Genomic DNA, 14,545 nt, shown 5'->3' on the forward strand with positions numbered 1-14,545 from the left:
ACAAAGAACAGAGAGGATGATGGAACAAGAAAGAACACAGAAAGGCAACAACGTGACCTACCCCCTACACCACCCATCTATGAGGTCAAATTCAACAATGGAGGATCAGAGATTTGTGGCCTGACCAGTTCAGCTGCAAAGAAAATTGCCAGGGAGTCAAAAATAAAATCTCCTTTTAAACCTAGAAATTTACCTCAAATTACTTGATATGTGCATATTCTATACACTTTATCTGCAGTTTTGGCACGTATTTCCATGCATAATTGTTAGCTTAAGGCTACTATTTCTCCCGAAACGGTTTACTTTGCATTTTCTATGATTTATTGTAGGAATGAGTGGAAGTAAGCTAAATCAAGCCTAATTCGTCTTCCGGAGGCAACTTCAAGGAAGCCCATAAGAAAGAGATTCAGATTCACCCACCTTGGGATGCGTGCAAAGGAGTGAAGAGCTGATTTGAAGGAACAAAAGAGCCACTGCACAAAGATTACATCGATCGACCTCACCGGCCGATCGATCGCTGAAATCAAGCGAAGCTCTCGGATCGTTACAACTAGTCGATCGACCACGCCGACCGGCCGATTGACCGATTTTTTTCGAGCCGATACTTATTTCTTCGTGTTAGACTTTTAAAAGCCCAACTTGTAATTAACTTTCAGTATCTTTTTATCGTGAGAACGCAAAGAATAATTAGGTTATGCTTTCATTATTGAAAACGCAGTTTCTAGATCTGGCTTTGGGTGACGGAAAACCTCGAATTCGATACTTTGTTCATTAATTCAATTAGTAAGTTTTTATGCAATTCCTTTTCTTCCTTAATTTCTTGTTATTTCGATTCTTGTTTTCATCAATTTAATTTCAGCAATTGAGTTCTTCCCTTTTGTTTTAGTTCGATTCAATTATGTCAAATTTGTTCTTTACTATTAATTTTAAAGTTAGTATAGATTTAATTATGCGTAGGTAATTTCTTTGATTGGGAACGAGGTGAGTCATGGTAGAAATAAGGATTGTTTTGTAGTATGAATTCTTTCGTATTGGTCTTGTTGTCTTTTGATAAACCTTTTTACTAGATTGAAAGATTAGTAAATTGTATTATCATTAGATTAGGAATTTCCCTTGAGCGAAGGCTTTGAGAAATTCTAGGGAATAAATAGACCGTAAGGTTAATTGAGCATCGATCGAAAGGTTAGCTTATATTCCCGAGATCTTATAAGACCTCTCGCTACCCATCGACCGACTTTTGCCTGGTAAACCGAAGTTCCCGATCCCCTTTTCATCTTGTTGAGAATATTCATTTTAGCAATTAGCCAATTAATCAACCAAACTCAAAACCCCCATTTAATTGTTACTTTTATAGATCGAAAAATAGCAAACAAAATCAACCTTGTCTCTCGTGGTTCGACCCTTACTATCACTAGCTATAGTTTTAGTTTGGAATTATAAATTTAATTTTGGTACTAAACGACGGTATCAAATTTTGGCGCCTTTGCCGGGGAGACGGTGTAATTCTGTTTGCTTTATTTTTAGTTTTTTTTTCTCGTCTCAAGGAACTTTGGTTCCTTGAGGCCGTTGCTTACCTTTACTTCTAGTTTTGCTTTTGCATAGTTAGAAGACAGGTTTTTAAGAGGAAGACTTGAGTACTCTCATTTTGGCAATTATGGCTACAATATATGATAATCTGCAGCCAAAGGAACACCATATTCCAAAGGGGCACCAGTTACCTACCCCTACTACGGGTAACTTCGAGTTTCGTTCTTCTTATATCGATTTAGTGGAACGAAATCGGTTTCTTTGGTCTACAGATGAGGACCCCTTGAAGCATATGGAAATTTTCTGGACTCATTGTTCCATACCTATACCAACCGGGGTGACTCGGGATGAAGTAAAGGGGTTGATGTTCTTATACTCCTTGAAGGATTCGGCGCGAGATTGGTACCGCTACCTTGATAGGGTAAAGGTGAGTCACTGGGTTTGGACATCTCTAGCATTAGCCTTCTACAAGAAGTACTTCCCACTTTCAAAGACCGACGCCTTGAGAAGTAAAATCACAAGTTTCCAGCAAGGAGCGGATGAGGATTTTTGCGAAGCATGGGGACGTTTCAAAAGTTTGGTCCGAGCTGTCCCTCACCATGGCTTCCAGCAATGGTATCTTTGCAACCTATTTTATAATGCTCTATATGATGATTACAAGGTCATGCTGGATGCAGCTGCTAATGGTATGTTCCAAAACAATACCGGTCAAAGTAAAGGTTGGAACACTATTGAGGAGATGGCAGTCCATAGAGCTGAGTTTGGAAGTTCACGTGGAAAGTCCCGAAAGCAAAGTGATGAAATGAGTGCCGTTGTGACACTTATAACTTCCATTACTGCCCGTCTCGAGAAGCTCGATATTTCTTAAGCTTCCAAGGAGAAAGTTGAAATACCTGTTCAAAACTCAGATGAGATCGAGAAGTTGAGAGAAATGGTCCAACTCCTTTTGGTTCAAGTGGCGAATATGGAAGCAGCCGGGATTGAGTGTTCAAGGAATTTTGTGAAGCAATTGGAGAATATAGAGGCTAAGCAAGCCGCTAATTCTTCAAGCAAATGTGAAGGGCCGATTGAAACGATTAATGCCATTAATCTCAGGAGTGGCCTCTCTTATGAAAGTCCCGACAAGCCAAAGGAAGACTCGGGAAATGATGAAGAAGCTCGTTTACATTCTGATGCAAAACGAACTCAATTGCAAGATTTCCGGGTCGATCGACCAACATTGTCGATCGATCGAAGCGCCGATAAAATAGTTTCTGATCAGAAAATATTCACACCCAGCACGAGTGGTCGATCGACCACCATTGTCAGTCGATCGACTGAATCACTTGACGAGATTAATTCTGAACAGAAACTGTTCACGCCCAACCAAGATGGTCGATCGACCACTAATACCAGTCGATCGACTGGGTCTTCAGTGCAAGACGCAATTCCGTCAACTAGTTTACATGATTCTTCACTTATTGATGATCTGGCGGAGGTTTTAAACTTACGGAAGCCGAAGGTTACCGATCCCTACGCCAGTGTTGCGATCCGTATCCCGAGCGTTTGAAGAATAATAAGTGGAGCGCAAGTTCGGTAAGTTTTTGGAGATGGTCCAAAATCTCGAGGTAACAGTTCCGTTCACTGATTTAATTACCCAGGTACCCTCTTACGCTAAATTTATGAAAGATATTTTAAATCGTAAGAGAAATTTTCGCGATGATGGTAATGTTGCTTTTGTGGAAGAATGCAACGCTCTTTCGCAAATTAATATACCACCCAAATTAAAGGACCCGGGTAGTTTTTCAATTCCTTGCACTATAGGTAACCTCGAGATTGGAAAGGCCCTTTGTGATTTAGGGGGGCGTCGTGTCATGCCGTATTCTGTTTGCGAAAGGTTAAATATTGGTAGACTTAAGGTGACCGATATTACCGTTCAAATGGCAAATAGATCGACTCAGAGACCTATAGGAGTTCTAGAGGATGTACCCGTTCGAGTGGGTAAGTTTTTTATTCCTGTCGATTTCGTTGTTTTGGACATTGCAGAGGACAGTCAAATACCTATTATTTTAGGCAGACCGTTTTTACATACAGCTGGGGCTGTAATAGATGTCAAACGCGGAACCATCACCTTAGAGGTAGGGGATGACACCATTGAGTTCAGTCTTGCTCACAAGGCGATTGCTGACGATGATACGTGTTATTCCATTGATATTGTTGACAGGGCCGTTACTTGTAATTGGAGGGAATCCTTAGCCAAGGATCCCTTAGTTGATCTAACCCGTTTAGATGAGTGTGCAGGTAATACAGTGAAGAATGCTGAGGAGCCAGATGCTTTGGTAGCCTCAATGGAGAGCTACGAGCTCAATGAGGAAGAAGATGAGATGCTCTTGAGCTTGGCCAACGAGAACTTGGTAAACACTTGCTACACCATTGAAGCTAATTCTGTCTATGCTGTAGAGGTAAAAATGCCGGAGCGTAAGCCACTTCCTCCTAATCTTAAGTATGTTTTTCTAGATGATACGGAGCAGTACCCAGCTATTGTTAGCTCTAAGCTTAATGATGACCAGCTGTCTGCTTTGATGTGTGTGCTTAAGAAAAACAGAAAGGCTTTGGGTTACTCTTTGGATGACATTAAGGGCATCAGCCCTGATGTTTGTATGCACATGATAGAGCTGGAGGAAGGCCACAAGCCTTACAGACAGGGTCAACGCAAGTTGAACCCGAAGATGCAGGAAGTTGTTATGGCTGAGGTGATGAAACTACTCGATGCAGGTATTATTTATACAGTTGGCAAATCCAAGTGGGTTAGCCCAGTTCAGGTAGTCCCGAAGAAAGGAGGGACTACCGTGGTTAAAAATGAGAAAAATGAATTAATACCAACTCGAGTAGTGACAGGGTGGCGGATGTGCATTGATTATAGACAGTTGAATGCCGCCACCAAGAAAGACCACTTCCCCCTCCCTTTTGTTGACCAAATGACTGAAAGACTTGCTTCTAACAAATTTTTCTGTTTTCTAGACGGATATTCAGGGTTCTTTCAGATCCCTATTCATACGGACGATCAAAGTAAGACCACTTTTACCTGTCCATAGGGTGTTTTTGCATATCGTAGAATGCCTTTCGGATTGTGTAACGCCCCTGCTACCTTTCAGAGGTGCATGATGGGGATTTTTTCTGATTATATAGAGAATATTATGGAAGTATTCATGGATGATTTCTCAGTTTATGGTAGTGACTTTGATCGTTGTTTAGCTAACCTTGATAAAGTCATGCAGCGTTGTATAGATGTTAATCTTGTTTTAAATCGGGAAAAGTGTCGGTTTATGGTCAATGAGGGAGTTGTGCTAGGGCATCGATTTGATAAAGGTATACATGTTGATAAGGCAAAGGTGCAGGTGATTGAGCAATTACCTCCTCCCGTGAATGTTAAAGGAGTGAGGAGTTTCCTTGGTCACGCTGGTTTTTACCGGCGTTTCATTAAGGATTTTTCAAAAATTGCTAAACCACTTACACAATTGCTCCTTAAGGATCTTTGTCTTTGAATTTCGATGAGTGCCTTGTCGCTTTTAACAAAGTTAAAGGAGGCCCTAGTTTCTGCGCCAATCATTCATTTGCTCGATTGGGACCTCCCATTTGAGATCATGTGTGATGATGCCGATTATGCGATCGGTGCGATTCTGGGACAAGCGAAAGAATAAAGCTTTGAATGCCATATACTATGCGAGCCGAACTCTGGATGAGGCTCAAGTCAATTATTTCACCACTGAGAAAGAGTTTCTAGCTGTGGTTTTTGCCTTAGACAAATTTCGGTCTTATTTGTTAGGTTCTAAGGTTATTGTTTATCGACCATGCGGCGTTGAAGACTCTCTTTATTAAGAAAGATGCGGCCGAGGCTTTTGAGGTGGATACTCCTTTTGCAGGAGTTTGATTTGGAGATCAAAGATAAGAAAGGAGAGAGAGAATGTGGTAGCCGACCACCTATCTCGTCTGCGGTGACGTAAAGGGAGGATTCGTTGCCTATTAATGATTCCTTTCCTAATGAGAGTCTGTTAGCTATTACTACTTCAGGGTCTTACCCACCTCCTTGGTTTGTTGATTTTGCTAACTTTGCTGTGACAGGTAGGATACCACCCGAGCTTTCATGGCAAAGAAGAAGCGGTTTGCCTATGATGCTAGACAATATTTTTGGGATGATCCTTATGTTTTCAAGGAATGCGCAGACGGTCTCATCCGGAGATGCGTACCTCAGTGGGAGGTGAAGGATATCCTATAGGCTTGCCACTCTTCTGCTTATGGTGGTCATCACGGTCCGTCCAGGACTGTAGCTAAGGTACTCCAATCTAGTTTCTATTGGCCAACTTTGCATGCAGATTGCCGCAATTTTGTTGCTGAGTGCGATGCTTGTCAAAGATCGGGGGAATATTTCCAAGAGACATGAGATGCCACAGGTAGGCATTCTTGAGGTTGAGATTTTCGATGTCTGGGGCATTGATTATCAAGGACCTTTTCTGAGCAGTCAAGGTAATAAATATATCCTCGTAGCTGTAGATTATGTATCCAAATGGGTGGAAGCTATTGGTACCCCCCATTGCGATGCAAAGGCCGTGATTAAACTGTTTAAAAAGATTATTTTCCCTCGTTTTGGTGTCCCTCGGGTTGTCATTAGCGATGGGGGAATGCATTTTAAAGAGAAACAACTTAGTGCTTTATTGACTAAATTCGGTGTCCAACATCGTAGAGGTTTGGGGTATCATCCCCAAACTAGTGGTCAGGTTGAGGTTTCTAATAGAGAATTGAAAGAAGTCTTAGCTAAAGTTGTTTCTAAATCACGGAAAGATTGGAGTCTTAAGTTAGATGATGTCTTATGGGCTTATAGAACCGCGTTTAAAACGCCAATCGGGATGTCACCATACCGATTGATTTATGGTAAGACATGTCATCTACCTGTTGAGTTAGAGCGTAAGTCTTGGTGGGCTATTTGTGATTTGAATTTGGATCCTAACCTCTCTCGTGAGAAACGCATGACACAGCTGAATGAGCTAGAGGAATTTAGGCTGCTGGCCTATGACAATGCAAGGATCTACAAGGAGAAAACAAAGCGCTGGCACGACAAGAGAATCATCAAGCGCGAGTTCCATATTGGCGATAAGGTACTTCTTTTTAATGCTCGTATCCGTCTATTTCCTGGTAAGCTGAAATCCAGGTGGACCGGCCCCTATACGGTCATAGCAGTCACAAAGTTCGGATCAGTTGAATTGAAGACCTCTGCTGGAGAAAGGTTCAAGGTTAATGGCCAATATGTGAAGCACTATCATGGATCAGATGCATATGTTGGAAAAGTCGAGGTATTGTACTTCGACCCATTATCGGATGATGCAGAGTGAGGTAAAAAGGTCGTGCGGGACCTCTTAAACCAGCGCTAACCGGGAGGCAACCCGGGTTGTAATTAAGTGTAATTTAGGAATTTATTTTGTTATTTCATTTTATTTTTTGCATTTTTGCATTTTTGTTTTCTTTATTTTCTTTTAATTTGCAATTTCTTGGTTTGGAAAATTTGCGCGCCTTTGATAATTTTTGCAGGAATTTATTTTATGCAAAGTGCGTAGATGGTTTACTGGATATTTGCGAGAGAAAGACAGGAAGTTATGATGGCAAAATGAATTTTTGACGAATTAAAGTCTAATTGCCAGCGATAGCAGTCGATCGACTAAGTGAGTCAGTCAATCGACTGCAGGGGAGAAACAGAGGCTACTGTGTATAGGGGAGTGGTCGATCGACTGGGTCATATAGTCGATCGACCACCAAGGGAAGTCCAGAAGCCGTGAAAATGGAAAACCAGTCGATCGACCAAGTCAACTGGTCGATCGACCAGTTCGCGGGTTCAGAATGCAGCTAATAAGGGAAGTCTTCATCCCTTATTCTTTTATTCTTTCACTTTCCCAAAATCAGAAAATCATAAGCAAACCCTATTTCTCTCCCTTTTTCGCGATTTCTCTGCAAATTCCGTCTTAATCTCTTCCTTTCTTGCTTTAATCTTCAAGGAAATCTTCAAGGTAACAAAGATGACGAAAGGAAAGGAGCACATGTACGAGGGCCAATCTAGCCAAGGCGCTGCCAAGCGACCACGAGGACCGCCACTGTTGATAGAGGCTACCACGGATAGTCTACCTGACTATCCGCAGGTTATCTTTGCTAATTCTACGCAACGTGCTAAGTTTTCTCTTTTTGTTTCGAAGATGAAGGTTACAGCTACCCGATTTCTCCATAAAGATACTTTAGAGAAATTAGGCTGTTATGAGTCGGTTGTGTCCCTGCTAAATGGGACGGGTATGACAGGTTTAGTGGACATGGCTGAGTTCACGTATTATGTTTTGACCCTTGAATTCTTTTCGTCTTATGCTTTTGACTCGAAAGCTTTCTTGGCTAATAAGACCAACCCTTGCATTTCCTTTCGACTTTTCAATGTCAACTACTCTCTGACGTTGGCTGATTTTGCGGGTTTTCTGGGTCTTTATTTCGAGGGCAGAACCTCAGACACCTCTGATATTCATCGAGTCATGTGGTCTTGTATCAGTGATTTTTACGGGTCTAAGAGGACGGGCACTTCCGTCCACTTGCCCCCTCTTCGTTATTTTCTACGGCTAATGGGTAATACCGTTTTTGGCCGTAAAGAGTCTAATAATGTGAATAATATTGAGTTGTTAATCTTAGCGGGCTATCTGAACATTGACAGTCGGGTAGCCCGTATTTATAACATCGCCTACTTGACTGCCGCTCACTTTCAGACTGTAAGTGAGTGCACTTTGACCACCATTGCTTGTGGCGGGTCGGTGACACGTATCGCCAACCGCCTTGTTTTACTTTTCCCTCGACAGGAGGACCCCATCGACCCGGACCTACGTTTCATGGACCTTCCATACGCGAGGGCTGTCTATTGGGTCGATAGACAGATGCGGTGGAAGATAGATTCTTTCATCTGTGACCGCATTCCTGTCACTGGCTACCCTCCTGTCCTGCCCCTTACCACTGTTGAGGGGGCAGCTCGGCCGCCCTTGCCTAGTTACAGGCTTCATCTGCGGGCGGCCACTGCTACTGCTAGCACTTCGAGGAGAGCTCGTGCCTCCACTGGACAGGCACCCTCTTCCTCCACTCCTGCTCCCACTGGCTACCCGGCCACTTTTCGACCACCTACCCCCTTGGTTGTCCCTCCGGTCATGGACCAGAGGGCAATGTCACGTGTATTGGGTGATTTGTACAGGAGTTTCAATGAGCACAGGCTAGACACGGCTCTAGTCCTCTACCCAGTTTACGAGGAGTTAGCCCGGGGAGGGATGCTCCCACAGGGTGACTGGACTCACCCTTCCTACTTTGTCCCTCCTGTGGGCGGCTACCCTCAGCCTGCCAGGAGACCCCCTCCCACTACTACTGCTGGTGCCTCCACTTCCAGGAGAGCCACTGCCGCTGCTGCTGAGGCGGACGAGGAGAGCGACTCGGGGTCCGGAGAGGACAGTGATTCTGATTACGATGGTGGCGATTAGATGCTGGTGATCTCCCCGTTTTTGGCTGGTTTGGGGAGGTCGTATTTTGTGAGTACCTTCCTTTCTTTATTAGCTTCCTTTTATTTTGTTATGCTTTTATTCTCCCATTTTACTGCTGGTGATTTGCTGCTGAGCACAATGAGGGCATTGTGCGTTTTGGTTTGGGGAGGGTATTTGCATATGCCTTTTGTTTTGCATCTGCATTTGTTTCTTTTTATTATTGCATTTCAGTCACATGTTTATTGCATTTTAGTTGCATTTGTATGTTTTTCAATTCAAAAAAATAATAACAAAAAAAAACACAAGAAAAAAATAGAAATTGTCATAAAAAAGTCAAAAATATCACGTTTACTTTTGCATATAGTTGAGTCGGATTGGAGTTATTAATGATGATTTTGCACTATTAGTCAAATATGTCACTCCTTACCCTTTTCACAACTGTTTAGCAAAGAATTATAAGTGATTTCTCAAATTTTGTTATGGAATTCATTTCGGGTAATTAGACTTGACTCATTACTTTTGGCAAACTACTTATACTTTTTGAGATATAGAGCCTATAACTGGTGACATTCATGACCGGTTAATTTAGGATTGAGAGTAGTACTCCCTTCATTTCATGTTTTGCACGTGTATGAGTTTTGATTGCTTATTGCCTATACGCATTGAGTTATGGTCGGTATTGCATGTTTTGAGAACTATTGCATCCTCCCTTTTTCTCGTTTTACCCCATTAACCCACTATAAGCCATAACTGCCAGTTGCCCTCAACTACATCCCATACTTAGCCTACCATTGTGCCAAGCTAGGAAGTAGTAGAGGAATTTTTGTCGGATTAGAAGCGGTTTTGGTTCATTTTTTACCGATGGAGTGAGTATTGATGAGAAGTGAAGGGGGTGTTAATGTTTCAGCCTAAAAATAGAAAGAGAGCAAAATTCAGAAAAAAAAAAGAGACTTACCTGGGCAGAGAGCTCTGGTTGTGACAGGGTGGTCGATTGACTGCCATCACTGGTCGATCGACCACCAGTTCAGAAGATGAAAAAAAAAAATGAAAATGAAAGAAAAAGAAAAAAAAAAAACAGAAAGAGAAAAAAAAAAGAAGAGTTTGAAAATAATAATGATTTGGTTGAATGAGAACGCGCCTCATGTGCTTATTTCATGAATTGGAGGCGTTTGTCTTGGGATTTTGTGATGCCTAGTCTTTTAAAGGCATGGTTTATATTTTGAGTTGGAGGAACGGGATACGGTTTCTAATGGTTCGTTAGGTACTAGCTTGGCTCTTACCTTCACTTTCCATAATTGTTTTTCCCCTTCTTTCCCACTTAGCCTCACATATCCAAATCTTGCAATTGTTCGGCATGTGATAGTCCTTGACGGTGGTTATGCGTATTTACGGTAGCTAGAATCATTATTCATGCTAGTCAAGCATACATGTTTTGTTGGTCGCAGTCTAGGTGAGAGACTGTATTTTTCTTCCCTCTCTTTTACATATAATCTTACAATTTGCTTTGCTGAGAGAAGAGTGACCCGGGAGAGTCCGAATGTATGAGTCTTGCAAGGTCGAACGCCCGATTTAATTCCATGATATGCATAAATTTGTTCACTTGATTTAAGCTTTGCAGTAGTTGACTATGTGCATTAAACGGTTTGGCATTGGCTTGTAGTTAGCTCTGAGATATACTCCTTTCCATTTAGTTTTTATACGGGTCATAGTGCTTGCTTGGGGACAAGCAAGGTTTGGTTTGGGGAGATTTGATACGTGCATATTCTATACACTTTATCTGCGGTTTTGGCACGTATTTCCATGCATAATTGTTAGCTTAAGGCTACTATTTCTCCCGAAACGGTTTACTTTGCATTTTCTATGATTTATTGTAGGAATGAGTGGAAGTAAGCTAAATCAAGCCTAATTCGTCTTCCGGAGGCAACTTCAAGGAAGCCCATAAGAAAGAGATTCAGATTCACCCACCTTGGGATGCGTGCAAAGGAGTGAAGAGCTGATTTGAAGGAACAAAAGAGCCACTGCACAGAATTACCAGTCGATCGACCTCTCCCACCGGTCGATCGACCGCTGAAATCAAGCAGAAGCTACTGGACTGTTACAACTAGTCGATCGACCACGCTGACCGGTCGATCGACCAGTTTTCGAGCTGATACTTATTTCTTCGTGTTAGACTTTTAAAAAGCCCAACTTGTAATTAACTTTCAGTATCTTTTTATCAAGAGAAACGCAGCAATAATTAGGTTATGCTTTCATTATTGGAAAAACGCAGTTTCTAGATCTGGCTTTGGGTGACGGAAAACCTCGAATTCGATACTTTGTTCATTAATTCAATTAGTAAGTTTTTATGCAATTCCTTTTCTTCCTTAATTTCTTGTTATTTCGATTCTTGTTTTCATCAATTTAATTTCAGCAATTGAGTTCTTCCCTTTTGTTTTAGTTCGATTCAATTATGTCAAATTTGTTCTTTACTATTAATTTTAAAGTTAGTATAGATTTAATTATGCGTAGGTAATTTCTTTGATTGGGAACGAGGTGAGTCATGGTAGAAATAAGGATTGTTTTGTAGTATGAATTCTTCTGTATTGGTCTTGTTGTCTTTTGATAAACCTTTTTACTAGATTGAAAGATTAGTAAATTGTATTATCATTAGATTAGGAATTTCCCTTGAGCGAAGGCTTTGAGAAATTCTAGGGAATAAATAGACCGTAAGGTTAATTGAGCATCGATCGAAAGGTTAGCTTATATTCCCTGAGATCGTATTATAAGACCTCGCTACCCATCGACGACTTTTGCCTGGTAAACCGAAGTTCCCGATCCCCTTTTCATCTTGTTGAGAATATTCATTTTAGCAATTAGCCAATTAATCAACCAAACTCAAAACCCCCATTTAATTGTTACTTTTATAGATCGAAAAATAGCAAACAAAATCAACCTTGTCTCTCTGTGGTTCGACCCTTACTATCACTAGCTATAGTTTTAGTTTGGAATTATAAATTTAATTTTGGTACTAAACGACGGTATCAAATTTTGGCGCCGTTGCCGGGGAGACGGTGTAATTCTGTTTGCTTTATTTTAGTTTATTTTTCTCGTCTCAAGGAACTTTGGTTCCTTGAGGCCGTTGCTTACCTTTGCTTCTAGTTTTGCTTTTGCATAGTTAGAAGACAGGTTTTTAAGAGGAAGACTTGAGTACTCTCATTTTGGCAATTATGGCTACAATATATGATAATCTGCAGCCAAAGGAACACCATATTCCAAAGGGGCACCAGTTACCTACCCCTACTACGGGTAACTTCGAGTTTCGTTCTTCTTATATCGATTTAGTGGAACGAAATCAGTTTGCTGGTCTACCAGATGAGGACCCCTTGAAGCATATGGAAATTTTCACAGACTACTGATGTTCCATACCTATACCAGCTGGGGTGACTCAGGATGAAGTAAAGGGGTTGATGTTCTTATACTCCTTGAAGGATTCGGCGCGAGATTGGTACCGCTACCTTGATAGGGTAGCAGCTGGAGTCACGGACTGGACATCTCTAGCATTAGCCTTCTACAAGAAGTACTTCCCACTTTCAAAGACTGACGCCTTGAGAAGTAAAATCACAAGTTTCCAGCAAGGAGCGGATGAGGATTTTTGCGAAGCATGGGGACGTTTCAAAAGTTTGGTCCGAGCTGTCCCTCACCATGGCTTCCAGCAATGGTATCTTTGCAACCTATTTTATAATGCTCTATATGATGATTACAAGGTCATGCTGGATGCAGCTGCTAATGGTATGTTCCAAAACAATACCGGTCAAAGTAAAGGTTGGAACACTATTGAGGAGATGGCAGTCCATAGAGCTGAGTTTGGAAGTTCACGTGGAAAGTCCCGAAAGCAAAGTGATGAAATGAGTGCCGTTGTGACACTTATAACTTCCATTACTGCCCGTCTCGAGAAGCTCGATATTTCTTAAGCTTCCAAGGAGAAAGTTGAAATACCTGTTCAAAACTCAGATGAGATCGAGAAGTTGAGAGAAATGGTCCAACTCCTTTTGGTTCAAGTGGCGAATATGGAAGCAGCCGGGATTGAGTGTTCAAGGAATTTTGTGAAGCAATTGGAGAATATAGAGGCTAAGCAAGCCGCTAATTCTTCAAGCAAATGTGAAGGGCCGATTGAAACGATTAATGCCATTAATCTCAGGAGTGGCCTCTCTTATGAAAGTCCCGACAAGCCAAAGGAAGACTCGGGAAATGATGAAGAAGCTCGTTTACATTCTGATGCAAAAACGAACTCAATTGCCAGTACTTCTGGTCGATCGACCAACATTGTCGATCGATCGATCAAGCGTCGATAAAATAGTTTACGATCGAAAATATTCACACCTAAAGACGCAGTGGTCGATCGACCACCATTGTCAGTCGATCGACTGAATCACTTGACGAGATTAATTCTGAACAGAAACTGTTCACGCCCAACCAAGATGGTCGATCGACCACTAATACCAGTCGATCGACTGGGTCTTCAGTGCAAGACGCAATTCCGTCAACTAGTTTACATGATTCTTCACTTATTGATGATCTGGCGGAGGTTTTAAACTTACGGAAGCCGAAGGTTACTGATCCTACGGCCAGTGTTGCAGTCCCGTATCCGGAGCGTTTGAAGAATAATAAGCTGGAGCGCAAGTTCGGTAAGTTTTTGGAGATGGTCCAAAATCTCGAGGTAACAGTTCCGTTCACTGATTTAATTACCCAGGTACCCTCTTACGCTAAATTTATGAAAGATATTTTAAATCGTAAGAGAAATTTTCGCGATGATGGTAATGTTGCTTTTGTGGAAGAATGCAACGCTCTTTCGCAAATTAATATACCACCCAAATTAAAGGACCCGGGTAGTTTTTCAATTCCTTGCACTATAGGTAACCTCGAGATTGGAAAGGCCCTTTGTGATTTAGGGGCCAGCGTCAGTGTCATGCCGTATTATGTTTGCGAAAGGTTAAATATTGGTAGACTTAAGGTGACCGATATTACCGTTCAAATGGCAAATAGATCGACTCAGAGACCTATAGGAGTTCTAGAGGATGTACCCGTTCGAGTGGGTAAGTTTTTTATTCCTGTCGATTTCGTTGTTTTGGACATTGCAGAGGACAGTCAAATACCTATTATTTTAGGCAGACCGTTTTTACATACAGCTGGGGCTGTAATAGATGTCAAACGCGGAACCATCACCTTAGAGGTAGGGGATGACACCATTGAGTTCAGTCTTGCTCACAAGGCGATTGCTGACGATGATACGTGTTATTCCATTGATATTGTTGACAGGGCCGTTACTTGTAATTGGAGGGAATCCTTAGCCAAGGATCCCTTAGTTGATCTAACCCGTTTAGATGAGTGTGCAGGTAATACAGTGAAGAATGCTGAGGAGCCAGATGCTTTGGTAGCCTCAATGGAGAGCTACGAGCTCAATGAGGAAGAAGATGAGATGCTCTTGAGCTTGGCCAACGAGAACTTGGTAAACACTTGCT

The 14,545-nt window shown here is 41.8% G+C and overlaps 2 non-coding genes across 2 annotated transcripts; both read right to left on the reverse strand.

Annotated features, from left to right (window-relative positions):
* Positions 1 to 2,024: 2,024 nt before the first annotated feature.
* LOC141653946 (small nucleolar RNA R71) lies at positions 2,025 to 2,133 on the reverse strand. The gene has a single exon (XR_012547534.1). It is a non-coding gene; the product is annotated as a small nucleolar RNA R71 (small nucleolar RNA).
* Positions 2,134 to 12,626: 10,493 nt separating this feature from the next.
* LOC141653947 (small nucleolar RNA R71) lies at positions 12,627 to 12,735 on the reverse strand. Its single transcript, XR_012547535.1, has one exon. It is a non-coding gene; the product is annotated as a small nucleolar RNA R71 (small nucleolar RNA).
* Between the last annotated feature and the right edge of the window lie 1,810 nt (positions 12,736 to 14,545).

The sequence above is a fragment of the Silene latifolia genome, chromosome 4 (assembly GCF_048544455.1).
Source record: "Silene latifolia isolate original U9 population chromosome 4, ASM4854445v1, whole genome shotgun sequence".
Lineage (NCBI taxonomy): Eukaryota > Viridiplantae > Streptophyta > Magnoliopsida > Caryophyllales > Caryophyllaceae > Silene > Silene latifolia.